This window comes from Dreissena polymorpha, chromosome 2 (genome assembly GCF_020536995.1).
Source record: "Dreissena polymorpha isolate Duluth1 chromosome 2, UMN_Dpol_1.0, whole genome shotgun sequence".
Classification (NCBI taxonomy): domain Eukaryota; kingdom Metazoa; phylum Mollusca; class Bivalvia; order Myida; family Dreissenidae; genus Dreissena; species Dreissena polymorpha.
Genome location: NC_068356.1, coordinates 72,792,005 through 72,807,936, shown reverse-complemented (window position 1 = coordinate 72,807,936; position 15,932 = coordinate 72,792,005). Strand labels below are relative to the sequence as shown.

At 37.0% G+C, this 15,932-nt stretch overlaps 1 protein-coding gene across 4 annotated transcripts in view; it reads left to right on the top strand.

Annotated features, from left to right (window-relative positions):
• The window catches only part of LOC127867588 (uncharacterized), a 138,202-nt gene extending 124,344 nt beyond the window's left edge, over nucleotides 1-13,858 (top strand). Inside the window, exons 2-6 of one of the 4 annotated variants that reach the window (XM_052408865.1) lie at nucleotides 7,688-10,952; nucleotides 11,197-12,312; nucleotides 13,105-13,248; nucleotides 13,385-13,586; nucleotides 13,700-13,858. The gene's annotated coding sequence lies outside the window, so the exon portion shown is untranslated. Of the gene's footprint in view, nucleotides 1-7,687; nucleotides 10,953-11,196; nucleotides 12,866-13,104; nucleotides 13,249-13,384; nucleotides 13,587-13,699 lie in introns of those variants that run through there. The other 3 variants (XM_052408867.1, XM_052408866.1, XM_052408863.1) reach the window with 3 other exon arrangements.
• Nucleotides 13,859-15,932: the final 2,074 nt, after the last annotated feature.

Genomic DNA, 15,932 nt, shown 5'->3' with positions numbered 1-15,932 from the left:
CATTTTCGCTTTAAAAAGTGAAATGTACTCGAATATCGCGAGGTTTTGTTGATTACTTAACGGATTGAGAACAGTGTCAGTGAATTGTTTTTTTTTCAAAAGAACTCGATTTGAAAGTAAAGAGCAACATCATGAATTAATAAGTCATTTCTTTGTTAGAAAGTATTGCTAGCTTACATTAAGTTGTTTGAAATAGAAAAAAGACGGATGGCGATAAACAAATGTTTCTTTTATGTCGTGTGCAGAATTTCAACTCATGGAAGCAAACAAAACTTAAACTTAAACATGTTTATTACAAAACTTTAGTGAGTTGATAAAGAGCCTATAGACAGTTTACTTGTGACTCAAAGATCACAAACGCTTTTAATAATACTATGCAAGGTTAGATTCAGTATATATAACATGCTTTTATTATGAATTTTAACTTTTAAAGATTACTACTCTAATTGTATCAGAACACGAATACTCAAACAAAAATGTTTTAGAATAAACATTATAATATCTTATGGTTATTTTGAACTCGTGTAAACCTTTCTTCAACTCGTCGGGTGAATTAAAGTACACACTGACCCTAACAAAGGTCGTCACGTGCACGGTATTAGTGTTTATTGTTACATACAATCAATACTTAACAACAAAAGCTTACCAAAGCTGAATTACGCTAGCTAAACTAATGATACGTGTTGTTGTTATTTTTTTTTAAAAGGTCTCATGATAACCAATACCTCATTAACATTGGTGAACATATCAAATATCCATACAATTAGACAAATGACAAAATCAAATGGAAACCACAAACGCCGACGAATTTCGCTAACTATAGTATAAATTAGTATTGGACAAACACATGCCATTCCTTGTATACATTATAACCCTAATCGATTTTATTTATATAAAAAAAACATAAAGTAATTTACACACGCAGTACTTCATCATATAATTTATTTGGTTTTGCCAATTTCAGATTTAAAAAGTCCATGGAAATCTCTTGGGAAATTGTCTAATCCTTCAAACTCGACCTTGGCCAGTGACGTCATGTTTGTGGCGTCCAGCACTAACAAGAAGCAACTCCTAGAATCACCCATGTTGACTGCGACCAATAGAACACCTGGAATGCACGCGTGTAAAATAAAAGAGGCGTTCTGGAAAACGGTCTGTATTCATGTGCGTAAAAGGCCTTCCCAGATGATTTTACGATAAATCATGCTTAGGCGGATTCTGTCGTTTTAGATCTTGGACGACAATTAACGCACATGCATTACGCCCCGTTTTCCCAGATATATATAAGTACTCAAATATACATGTAAATTAAAGCAATGCCAACCCAGGGACACTACTTGGAGGAAAGTCTCTTCATAATCCGACAGTCATTTATATCAGACGAATTTCTTTTGCAAATCAGTACAAATACATACCTACAAAAGAAAACAAAATGCTTCAAGCTGATGATAGGAAATTGAAGAATATGTTTGAAAGCGTCCTTATCTTAAACTGGTGTATGCTAATGTGATTAAGTCTAGCTTTACCAGCACTTTTAACTTCGATATTATTTGAGCGAAATGTGTTAACGTTCTAATTACATAGTTTTGCATCGATGCAAATGTGTAACTTGTGCAATCTCTTATTAAATAAATATTTCTGAAAGCAAGTAATTGACGACATTAGCATTATTGGTAACTTATACAGTGTTGTCCTTCACCATTTTGGGAATGTGATCGGGGCCTATTTAGATTGGGAACACACATTTTCATTGCAAATACTTTACATTAAGAATACATAGTTTTTAAAAATTAAATTTACTCACGTTCATCTAATAAACCAGGATAAGGAAATAAATTAAATGTGGCTTTTTTTTAAACTTGCAAGCTATATATGTAGCTTTCATTTGAGAAAGTATATTGTTTTACATAGGGAATGAAGCCGAACTGAAATTTTATTAAAAAAAACCACTGCTATATACCAGGGGTATATTCAATTATTTGTTTAGGTTATTTAAATACCTTTTATATTCTTTCTTCTAAATTCTAAACATTTATACTTTTACAGATGCATTGCTTCTTATCAAAAGAATAATCGTCCTTAGTTCATTACAAACTATTTAAATTGTGTTTCAAGTTGAGCCAACATTTTCATGCCAATTTGCACGCACAGAAGCTGTTCAATTTCAAAAACACATATCAATTACGATAACGCGTTTTCTCGTACGTGCAAGCCAACGGTTAATTCGGCGACCCTCAAACTTGTCATACTATTTGGGGCCATAATGACCTACCAAAGATAACTGGTTGCGATGGTGACCAACCCTACGAATAAGCGCAACGGGTTCATATTCCTTATTTAACCGCGAAAAAAAAACTGCTTGGCTATTATTTTTAAATACATACTCGTAATATATTGCAATAAATATGTTTGGTATCCGAACCAGGTATATGTTGATTTGAATTTATATGTAGTACTCTCTGGTTCATTTCAATCTATTTTTGAAGTAAGAAAAGGCCAGATCCTTATTCGGTTATAATTAAGAATAAGGAACCAGTTCTAATTTCTTATTCAAACAGAATAAAGAACTGGGTTATTATTAGGTAAGACTAAATGCAATTCAAATTTACTGCAATTAATATTGATAATATCAAACTTAAAAAAAATGATTTTCATTTATATGTTGTACTCTCTGGTTCATTACAATTTACGTTTTTAATACGAAATTGCCAGTTCCTTAGTCCAATTGGGAAGAAAGAACTCGTTCCGTTTTACGTATTCAGCCAAGAAATAGAAACTAGAGTGAAAATAAAAAACAAATATGTTGAACATGTAGATTGCATTTTTATATTACATAAATGTTATGTAGATTATAAGGTTTCAGGTTTTCTTGATGTGCAGTTAGTATTAAAAGTCGAAAATATCAGTTCTGTTTCAACAATAAATCCTTTTCAAATGCTAGAGAGAAACACGGACTTGTATCGTAATACATGTGGTTAATGTATTATAGTTAATTTGGTTTGATTTTTGGAAAACGGGACTCAATGCATGTGCGTAGGGTGTCATCCCAGTATCGCCTGTGCAGTCCGCATTAGCTTTTCAGGGAAGACACGTTCCGCCTTAGCTGGAGATTCGTTTCGATGAGACTTCTTTTAAACGAAAACATTCAGTTGAAGCGTAAAATGTCGTCCCTTATAAGCCTCTGTGGCGTCGGATAAATAACATACCATGGTCCTCTGCCGTGCCCCTGGGGTCGGCGATGAACACCGGCTCGGACACATAACATACCATGGTCCTCTGCCGTGCCCATGGGGTCGGTTATGAACACCGGCTGGGACACATAACATTCCATGGTCCTCTGACGTGCCCCTGAGGTCGGCGATGAACACCGGCTCGGACACATAACATACCATGGTCCTCTGCCTTGCCCCTGGGGTCGGCTATGAACACCGGCTGGGACACAGAACATACCATGGTCCTCGCCGTTACCCTCAGGTCGGCGATGAACACCGGCTCGGACACATAACATACCATGATCCTCTGCCGTGCTCCTGGGGTCGGCTATGAACACCGGCTGCAATATATAACAAACCATGGTCCTCTGCCGTGCCCCTAGGGTCGGCTATGAACACAGGCTCGGACACATAACATACCATGGTCCTCTGCCGTGCCCCTGAGGTCGGCGATGAACACCGGCTCAGACATATAACATACCATGGTCCTCTGCCGTGCCCCTAGGGTCGACTATGAACACAGGCTCGGACACATAACATCCTGCCTCGCTCCACTCCTCGTAGGTCTTGCTGTCCACGTTGATCTTCACAATCTTCAAAATAGAATCTTAGTCGTTATGAATTTTAAAAAAAAGGTTGTCATGAATTCCAAGAACTGGATGGTTATGAATTTCAAAACTGGGTCGCTGTTAATTTTAAAAACTGGATCACTATGAATTATAAAAACTGAGTCGGTATGAATTTAAAAAACTGGGTCGTTATGAATTTCAAAAACTGGTTCGATATGAATTTCAAAATCTGTGTCGTTATAAATTTAAAAAACTGAGCCGTTATTGATTTCAAAAAAGGTTGCTAAGAATTTTAAAAACGGCTTTCTGTAAATTGCAAAAACTGGGTCGTGATGAATTTCAAAAATTGGGCCGTTATTAATTTCAAAACTAGATAGTTATGAATTTCGAAAATTGGCCGTTATGAATTTCAAAACGGGTTGTTCAGAAAGTCCAAAACGGTTGTTCGAATTTCAAAAACTGGGTAGTTATGAATATCATAACTGGGTCGTTATGAATTTTCGAAACTGAGTCGCTTTTGAATTTCATTATAATATTGGTATGCCTTGGCCAGGGACCGATCCCACAACCTCGATCCTGCATATGAAGCGGACATTATACCATCAAGGCACTGGTATGATTTCCTGGACCCCCTCAAGCCAGAATCTTTTCCCATTTAATTTATTTTATGTTATGACTACATATGTGATTGTCCAGGTTAAAACTATTTATTTAAATTAAAAAAATCATATTTAATATAATTTATATTTGAGGCTAGATCTAGATATATTAACACGACAATTGCATAGACTTTACTCACATTTGCAGTCACCAAAACATTGTCATTTACAGTCATGCTCTGTACGTCACGAACCCAACCACAGCTCAACTGGTTGATTGCAGTCCTCGGATGTTTCGCCCCCAAGACGTTTCGCCCCTGGTCGTTTCGCCCCCAATTAGCTGAATGTTTAAATGTACCATGTTTTGTCACATATCATTATTGTGTAGTTTGTTTAAATGTACAATGTTTTGTCACATATCATTATTGTGTAGTTTGTTCATTGCTGGGATTTGAATAAAATGTGATATTAAAATGCACTACAATTGATGTTTATCCTTTGTTGTTCGATGTGGTTTGAAAATATTGTAATTAAAGGTAACACAATTGAAAATTACGTGTAATATATATAGTATTGTGTACGCTTTAATGCTTACGTATAAATATATTAATTGTTTACACGAACAGTTTAATTGGTGATAATTATATAATCATCAAAGAAAGTATCCCGAATCAATAATGTAAGTATATCACGCATCATCCGACAAAGGGTAGGTGATAAAAACAATGAGCCCCAATAAGTATATATATTAATGTAAAATGCATGCAGTCAAACAAAATTAATGGAGAGTTAGACCAGTGCATATACCTAGTGTAAGATCAATAAGAACATGACTTTTAACGGCGATTTAAATTTATGACATTCAACATTGTTTTATAAAGTGTAACATAATAGTGTGATAGTTTAATAGTTGTGAAAGGGAGTTGTGTGCAACACGGATTTTCCATGCATAAGATGCAGTACTGAAGTGCGTCCTCGGCAACACGCGGTCCAATGTGATTCATGTTCGCGTTGGCAGCATCGAACGTGCAAAACAGGTGAGTCAGATGAATAATAGTTAGTTACTAATGCAAAATTGATGATGATTTTCTTTTATTGACTTGATAATTACAATCCAATAAATTCGATACAAGTATATTACAAAGCGCGTCATAAAGCCGGTATAAACATATTTATTATAGGCAATTGACCGTTACTTTAAAACATTTGGCAATCCTGAGTAAAAAAAATAGTGTTGCTATATTGTAATGTATAATAATTACGACTCATTAAGTTTGTAATTTTGATTTGATGTATATCCTTAATTATTGTGTATTATGTATACTCGAAGTGATCTGTTATGTTTAAAAAGGGTAATTGTAAAACGTTAATGAAGTGAGAAGGTTTAGAACAATATCAGTGAAATGCAACAATGTTGTGTTTTATTTATTTACCCATGAAAAAAACTACATCTTATTTATGTAGTACAATTTCATATTAAATAAAAAATATAATTTAATTAAATAAAAAAATATAATATAATTTAAGTCGTTGGACATTATTAAACATTAACTGCGTTTAATTCCTTTGATTTACTTGACATCTAACGCACAAGTGGTGCTTGAACAACAATCAATTAAAGTGCTCCCGAAATGGGTATTTGATTAACAGTCTGAGCAAGTGTCATAAACATGCCACTTAATGCGGGCATCGTATCTTTTAGAACATTGCCGCTAATCCGATGTTAAATAGATAAGGATCGTAATGGAGTGTTAATTGCTATATCTACACTTGGGGACTTTCCTTACGCATCACTTAATCATATCGATATATCTCCCTTATTTTTTGAACGGCTTGTGTTGAAATGTGGATAACGAATTATTCAATACAAATCTGATAATTCCTGAAAATTAAATAGAATTTGAAAAGGAACAAAATATGAAAGTCAAATTCGCAAACTCGTTCAACGTTAAATAATAACTTTACGGATATGCAGTACATCCCGTTTTCCCAGAGCAACTGTATTATAATATACACATATATGATTTAAAGATGTTAATTTTCAAATACAAATTTCTTTGTCAACAAAACGTTTGCGCAAAATATTAACGAATAGATTATTGACTTATATGAAATTTGGCAGATGTCTCAACCGATGCATTATAAATCATTTTGGTATAAAACTTTTCAAGCATACAAAAACGCAAATGAAATAGAACTGTGTGTACGAAACTTATAACAACCGTTTCTTTCACATTTCCGTGTTCCTTATTATTAGGAAATAGCGTATTATTAATAATGAAATGACAAATCAACTTGTTTTTCTATGTTCTTGATTAACTTATAAAACGATATACGTTTACTTATGTTAAAAAAGTTATTATATAATCCAGCTGTATATTGTATTGATAATATGATAATTTCTGTATTCCTTATTGCTAAGAAATAGCGTATCATCAATAATGAAATGAAAAATCAACTTGTTTTTCTATATACTTAATTTACTTTTAAAACGATATACATGTACTTATTTTAAACACGTTATTATATAATCCAGCGATATATTGTATGGATAATCTGATAAACAATAAATCCGTCATTGCACAGGTATTTCTTCAGAGCAATACAAAGCCGCTGTGAAGTCAGGATGCGAGCTTGAGTTTGTATGCAGTCCTTGTTTAAAAGAACAGACACATAGAACAGAGGCCACCGATATTGATGCCGACGACTTTGCTCCAAATTGGGATTTGGGATTTAACGTAAGCGACATCGGTCACAACGTAACCGACGAGGACTTGGACGGTACGCGGGCAGAAGGAAATATGCGAGATATCGAAAGGGACGACACAACGCGGGCAGAGGAAAATATGCAGGACGAGGGACACGTCAACGAAACTACCGGAAGCATGGACGATGAAGGACATATAGAAAGGGACGACTCAACGCGGGCAGAGGAAAATATGCAGTTCGAGGGAAACATCAACGAAACTACCAGAAATATGGACGATGAAGGAAATATCGAAAGGGACGACACAACCAGAAACGGGGACGACAGCATAGACGACAATGACGCAACAAATTTGTCGTTTAATATCACCAATAGAGAAATAGAAGTCAACACAGAAACTCGAGAAAAGTAAGTTCGGTAGAATTTTTAATAGCATAATACTATTTGATGAAATGACATTGAAAACGTACCGATGATATTCGCATTGTACCAATAATATTAGTAAAATATAATTTTCGATGTTTGAAATTTATTGAATGAGTCGAAAATTACTTTCCCTTCAGTATGAATTTGCTGCTAGAGGCGCTCTAGAAGCACGAGGTTTTCGTGCATGGTTAAAACGTGGTCAGTTTTCGTCATTCAGCTTTGGGAACTCGCACGGTATACATGTTATTTTTTCGGCTGGGGTTTACACAATGGACGACATGGAGCGAGCCACGTGTTCGGAAGACATAAATAACAATTTAAAGGAAATTCTGTTTGAATTAAAGAAACAGCAAGTTGATATAACTTCTTTGAAACAGCAAGTTAGTTTACTAGTGTCGTCTAAACAAGACCATAATGACATTAAATGGAAATATGAAGGAAACAAACAGCAATATGATTTCAATTGTGATGTCCATGAAGGAATCAAGCAATGCATGTGGGCAATTGAAAACCAGAAAAGCGACTACGCAAAGGAAGTTTTATCGGAGGTTGCCAAGAAAATTCACACGAGAAATAAACACATAAGGATAGCGGAAACGTCAGAAGGCGGGTGGGAAACTGTCAAACAGTATGAACAGAACCCCCTCGCGAGTGACTCTGATGACAAGTCGAGAATCAATAGGGCGGATTCTAAAGCTCTAAAGAAAAAGAAGGTTAAGCAGGCGAAGTTAAAGAAAAAGCCAGCCGTCCTGTATGGACACTCGGACGCACTCCGTCAGTTGCTTGAGGGACAGGCAGGAACACGTCCGGCGCCGTACCCGTTACCACAGAGGCCCACACCACCGTCGATTGGTTCTTTTCGTGGCTACTCTGGATGGGGTCCCCAGCTCGGGCCATGCTTCGCGTGTGGACAGGTCGGTCACATCCGGCGGACGTGCCCCACCACCAGAGGGCAGCAAGCGAGCGCTCAGGCCAGGAAGTACTGATGCCACTGAGGCGAGCCCACCCGTGACCGAAAGTGCTGTATTTAAAGATGAGCATTACATTCATGAACAAAATGACAGATTTACTAATGATTATTTTATTTACGAGCAAGGTCAGAAAGACATTATTGTTAAAAATAGATTGAAAGAACATATCCAATTTTGGAAAAACATTGGCGCCAATCAATTTATTATTGATTCTATAGAACACGGTTATAAGATTCCATTTTATTCTTTACCCGAAAGCGTATTGCTTAAAAACAATAAATCAGCACGTGATAATAGGGAGTTTGTAAGGAAAGCAATTACAGATTTGTTAGATCGGGATTTGGTAGAAAAACAGATGCCCCTCCTCGTGTTGTTAATCCAATTTCTGTATCCATTCAAAGTAATGGTAAAAAGCGTCTCATTTTGGATCTGAGATGGGTAAATAAACACGTATGAAAACAATCGGTTAAATATGAGGATTTGAGATTAGGTTTGATGTTTGTTAAAGAAGGGGGATTTATGATAAAGTTTGATATACATTCTGCTTACCATTTTGTGGATATATATCCTGAACATACAACTTACCTTGGGTTTTCGTTTGAAGATGATCATGGTGTAGTTAGTTACTTTAGGTTCAAGGTTCTTGCATTCGGGTTGGGTGTAGCACCTTATTTTTTCACTAAGCTTACAAGGCCACTTATAGCACAGTGGAGGGGCGAAGGTAAACGAGTTATTATGTTCTTGGATGATGGTTTTGGTACACATGATAATTATGAGCAGACGAAAAAGCTTGCGTCTGATATAAAGCAAGATTTGCTTCTCTCTGGGTTTATCCCTAATGTAGATAAATGTATCTGGGAACCAGTACAGGAAATGGAGTGGCTGGGTGTTAATATTAATATGAGAGAGTTTTCAATAAGAATTCCTGAAAGAAGAATTAGCAAGGCTATGAATACCATCAAGAGTTTATTGGGCTCTGTATATTTGCCAGTAAGAAAGGTAGCTAGTTTTATTGGTCAAATTATTTCTATGAGTATTGTAATTGGCCCTGTAGCTCAAATAATGACTAGATATTTGAGTATCGATGTTGCGAAAGAGTGCACGTGGAATGCGTACGTTAAGTTGTCAATTGATAGTGAAGAGCAATTGGCATTTTGGAGAGAAACGCTCAATTTGCTTAACAAAAGATCGCTTGTTGCTACTGGCGCGTGCTCAAAAGTAGTATACAGTGATGCATCTGCTGTGTCTTATGCCGGATATGAGGTAGGGACGGTGAATGGTGTGGCGCATGGGTCATGGTCGTCAGAGGAGACTAAAATGTCTTCTACTTGGCGGGAACTTTGTGGAGTTTATAGAGTTTTAAAGTCATTAATTGATGTGCTTGCAAGTCACCGCGTTAAATGGTTTACAGACAATCAGGGAGTTTGTAGTGTTATTAAAAAAGGTTCTATGAAAAAGGATCTACAACATTTAGCTATCAAAATATTCAAATTAACAGCGAAAAATTCAATTCATTTAGAAGTTGAATGGATTCCGAGAGAAGAAAACGGTTTGGCAGATTATTTATCTAAGATTGTAGAGACGGATGACTGGGGAATTGGTTTAAATGTATTTGAAATGTTGCAAAGTAAATGGGGCCATTTAGATGTAGATGTTTAACATAATGCTAAAGTTTTAACATTCTTTAGTAGATTTTGGTGCCCTAAATCTGCAGGTATCGATGCATTTACATTTGACTGGAGTATGTTTTTTGGGCTGTACGTTCCTCCTGTTACTCTAATTCCCAGAGTTTTGAGTAAAATGGCGTATTGTAAAGCGAAAGGCGTTTTGGTTGCGCCAGAATGGAAATCGGCTAGTTTTTGGCCGCTTATATGTGATAATTCTGGCGACTTTAGTGCATTTGTTAAAGATTTTATGTTTTTGCCTACAAATAAAGATTCATATACACCATGCAGAAATGGTGTTGGAATATTTGGTACAGAAAACTTGCGGTTAAGAATGATTGCTTTTTTCGTTGAGTTTCAAAGGCTCTACTCGTCATGTGTAATTTACCATATCATGAATAAGGTGTTTCCCTATATAACTAATTCTGTTTTTGCCCTAAATTCAAAAGAGGGAGCACTAGGTTTTCGGGAGCACGAGGTTTTCGTGCATGGTTAATGAGTATGCGCTGAGGTGTACTGCGGTTATGGCGCTTGCCATTTTACAGTGACCTGTAACACACAAGGTGTGGGAACGTGCGTGTAAGCACGATACGAGGTGTCAGTATCGGCTGTAGTGGTTGTAATAGAAATTGGAATGTATTTGTCTGTTTTTTAAATGTGTGTGTTTATGTTGAATTTTTTATTAACACGAAGTTGTCGGTTTACATATGTTGTTAATTTTACTCGTGAATGAGCATGCGCTGATGTGTTCAGCGGTTAAGGCGCTTGTCTTAATTGAAGCCACAGTGGCTTGTTACACACCAGGTGTAGGAACGTGCGTTTAAGCACGGTGCGACGTGCCGGTATCGGTTGTCGTGGTTGTATTATAAATTAATGCATTTGTCTGTTGTTGTTGTTTTAATGAGTGTGTTAAAGTTAAAGTTTTTATAAACACGAATTTGTGTGTTTAAATATGTTGTTAATTTTACTCGTGAATGAGTATGCGCTGATGGTTCAGCGGTTAAGGCGCTTGTCTTAATAGAAGCCACAGTGGCTTGTTACACACCAGGTGTGGGAATGTGCGTTTAAGCCGGTATCGGCTGTCGGGTTATTAATATACATTGGGATGTATTAGTTTGTTTTGAAATTTTTATTAACATTCATTTGTGTGTTTACATCTGTTTTTTCAGAGACATGCAGATGACATAAACGCGCTGCCTGACGTCTTGGTGGGGGGGGGGGGGAGTGTCCTTGCTGCCGGAGTTACTCAAAGAATCAAGAGCTATGAACACATCAGAGGCATACAGAAGGGGGTTTAAAAGGTGGTGTGATTGGGCTTTGAGTAATAACTTAACCAGTGAGGATACTTTTCCCGCCAAGGCGTTTCATGTGGCTTTATATATGACATCTTTAATTCAAACTGCTCAGTCACCAAGTCCTATTGTGAATGCTTTTTATAGTATAAAGTGGTATCATGACTTGTTGGACTTACAATCACCAATCGATTCTAATTTAGTTAAAAATGTGTTAGAGGCTGCTAAGAGGAGACTAAGCAAACATTCGAATAGAAAAGAACCAATTTCTGTATCTGTACTTGAACAAGTTTTTCACTGTTTGTATAAAGAAAATAATGTGTTTAATCAAAGGATAATTTGTGCACTGTTACTTTCCTATGCTGCATTTTTAAGAAGAAGTGAGTTGTTGAATTTAAAGAGATGTGATATTATTATTTACCCAATGTATATGAGTATTTGTATTCAGTCATCCAAGACCGACAAGTATCGGGATGGAGCATGGGTGCCTTTAGCTAGAACTGGTACTGTTTTATGCCCAGTAGTTAATCTTGAAAGATATTTTGTGTGGGCTAAGATACCAAGTGATTCAGAATGTTTTGTCTTCTCTCAACTGTCATAAACAAAAGAAGGTTTTAAACTAAGGCAATGTGATAAACATTTATCATACAGCAATTTAAGAAAACTTTTAATTGATGCTATCAAACCTTTTGTAAGTGATATAAAATGTTATGGTTTACATTCATTGAGATCGGGTGGAGCCACAGCGGCAGCTAACATGGGTATTCCTGACCGTTTGTTTAAGCGTCACGGACGATGGTCCAGTGAGTCCGCGAAGGATGGTTATGTTAAGGATTCGATAGATGACAGGCTAAGGGTGTCTAAGTGTTTAGGTTTGTAATTGTTATAATTATGTAAATATTAAGAACAATTGTTATAATATTTATTTGTTGACAAATATGTTACGTTTAGTAGCCCGTTCTTTTAATTCAGCCGGTATGCGAGTCCCTGCGGCTTGTACCAAAAAAACAGAGTTTTTGTTTGTTTGCTATATAGGCAAAGGAGGGATGTAAGGGAAATATAATTTTCGATGTTTGAAATTTATTGAATGAGTCGAAAATTACTTTCCCTTCAGTATGAATTTGCCGCTAGAGGCGCTCTAGAAGCACGAGGTTTTCGTGCATGGTGAAAACGTGGTCAGTTTTCGTCATTCAGCTTTGGGAACTCGCACGGTATACATGTTATTTTTTAAAATAATGTGTTAATATTTCATATTATGGAAATTATATATGAAATTGAATAATTGATATATGTATTGAACTAAATTTACATAGAATGTCACTGTATGATGACTGTTAGAAAGATTGTATTATGTGATGTATGTTTGACGTTTTGATGATGGTTATTATGTTAAGTATAATAATAAATGGACAGCCGGTATGCGAGTCCCTGTGGCTAGTACCAAAAAACAGAGTTTTTGTTTGTTTGCTATATAGGCAAAGGAGGGATGTAAGGGAAATCAGATTTTATTACCATTAGTCTGGTATCATGACTTTGTATTACAGCTCTGTGTTGGACGAATCACTGGATTCGTCGACCATTGACGTACAACGTATGAAGTATTTGAAAAAGGCAGCAAAAGAGTGATTTGCATGTTATTTATGTTATTTATCTTCTAATTATAGATCAACTATGACTATCTACAATGCAGAGAGTTCATCGTTGGGGACATTCAGGTGCAAGAGGCCAGACACATCCTGTTCGCCACCCAAGACCAACTCCGTTTGTTGCGAAATACTAAACGGTGGTTTATCGACGGAACATTTAAGGTAAAAAGGTAATTAGCAGTAACTGCATATAATCATAAACTATAAATTTTACCCAAAAGAAAGGTTTATTACTTCAGTATCATAGAAGAACAAGCACATACATATATAATTGCTCAGTTTGTGTATTTTCTTTTAGATTGTCGACGCACTTTACAACGGCGGTCAACTTATGTCCATTCACGCCTTCATGGAGAAAGATGAGAATTGCAAGCAGGTACCACTCATGTTTGCCCTAATATCAAGACGACGATGCGACGACTACACCGCTGTGTTCCGGAAGTTGATTGACGTCTTAGGCACTGCTCAAGTTGAGGAGTTTATGCTTGATTTTGAGCAAGGTATTACAAAATTAAATAGTCTATTGCAAGTAACTCTTACAATCCTATTGCAATTTACATTGTCAATTAGATAATTAGTTTATACATAAATACGATTATGAATGATCTTTCAGCTGCTTGGTTGGCTGTGCGTGAGTGCTTCCCGGTGCCATAGTGAAAGACTCTGTGTTCCACTAGACCAAGGCTGTTTGGGCTCGGGTGATGGACCTCGGGTTGAAGCCTGCGTATATGCAGCGGTCCTCGGCCTTCAACCTCACTCGCCAGCTGTTGTGCCTGCCATGGGATCCGGAGAAGTGCCCCTCCGGAGAACTGCCCCCCGGAGAACTGCCCCCTTATTTTAAAGGTGGCGGAGAGGTGCCCCCCCCCCCATCAAATCGGTGGGGCGGAGAACTGCCCCCCTGTCAGAATTTAGTAGGCGGATATCTGCCCCCCCATCAAATCTGTAGGGGCGGAGAACTGCCCCCCGGTGTCATATTAGTTATTAGTTACGTAGTGAAAACAATACTTACGGGTAATTTTACGTTATCGCCGTACACATTTTATCCGGTAACAATTTAATTTCAGTACAAGTATATTACCATTTATCGAACTGAATAACACAAATTGTCTAGAGGCATGTGATACTACTGTTTAAGGCCCATGGTACGCATCTGCACCACTCACTATACATGAATGCCTTGTAAAAGTCGTGTTTTAATAAGAGCGCGAAACATAGTCGAGATCCACACAGGAAACGCGTGCGTGTTAATACTGGCAATGTGTTGCAACTAAATATAGACGTGCAACTCGGTACTTATGGAGGAAAAGTTACATCGGAATTAATTTACATTATAAAGATAGTATTGACCCATGGAAAAAACGTTAATTGACATATAAAAAAGTAAATTAATAGGCAAGGCAAAGGCAATAATTTAGCTGACTTGAAGAAAAAAGTGAAGTGAAGTTGAATTTATAAGCAATTTATTTATGTTGTTTAGTTAATTCATGTCTTCTAGCACCTTATCCGTCGGTAGCATCGCCAGACCGTCGAGTCGTCCGCAGTTTGCATTTTGAGCAGATCATGTCGACATGCCAAACAAACAAAATCGGTAACAGTTGCTTTAATTAGCAGCTAATAAGGCAGGTAGACAACTTGTTACCGTTAACGATAAGTACCGCGATCTTTTAATCTTTTAATTGGTAGACCGGACCGACCTTAATTGTTAAGAACTTGTTAGCTTTGAATAAAGCCGCATACGGGTTTATTATATTGAACCGTCCAAATCCGTAATTGGCGAAAACAAACAAATAAATTATTGTTTTCAGCTGGCATAAGGATGGATTAAATTGCATGCTAATTGTTTTTTTTTACGGGGAAAATATCAAATAATTCAGCCGCGAAAACTTTTTATTAGCAAAAAGTTATTTGTTTTTCTTTGTTCACATTGACGAAAATCACGTGAATATCAAGTTGACGACGTGACGACGTCCATGCCGAGGTAGGTATTTTATGCCGTTTTATAACTTTTATTACTTGTACAACTTTATATTACTTTTGAAATTTCACTCAATTTCCATACATAATAGCAAGAAAGTTACTGGCGTTATTGTCATTATAATACTCGCTTTATATATCACCGCTATTTCTTTAATTAGGGGGCACTTCTCCGGGTCATCAATTCTGACAGGGGGGCAGTTCTCCGCCCCTTATTAATCAGCAGGGGGGCAGTTCTCCGCCCTATACAAAAACAGTGAGGGGGCAGTTCTCCGCCCAGTGAAAAATATTTTGGGGGGGGGGGCAGTTCTCCGGGGGGGGGGCACATCTCCTAGAGCCGCCTGCCATTACTACCAGCACAACACATTGGCCCAACATTTATGAAGTTTGCCGAGCACGAAAGGGCACACCCAGAGCGCGAAAAAAGAAACAGACTGATGGATTACATCTCTCGCCAATGGCTTGACCACCCTATATTCGATGTTGACAGTTGCGTCGTGTTGGGTTACCAGATACGAACTAATAACGACGTTGAAGGTAATATTTCTTTTCTTTTTTTCCCCCATTCTGTTTGTAATGTAATAATCGCTTCTATAATGCCTCTATTTAATATTACTTCAACTGTCCGTTTTTTGTTGGCAAAATATCAGTATTCTCAGACATTCATAAGTGATTAAAAAAATCATCCATTATACATGTTCATATATCTTTTTGCGCTTGGCGTATTTGTAATAGTTCATTATATTTTACTTCAGTATATCACCATTAGTTGAACTCGCGAGCTGGTCACCGCGGTCTGACATTCTATAGATTAGTTCCTGTGCTGCTCAGTGAGTGCAAGCAGGCACAACGGCACGCAGCCCTGATCGCAT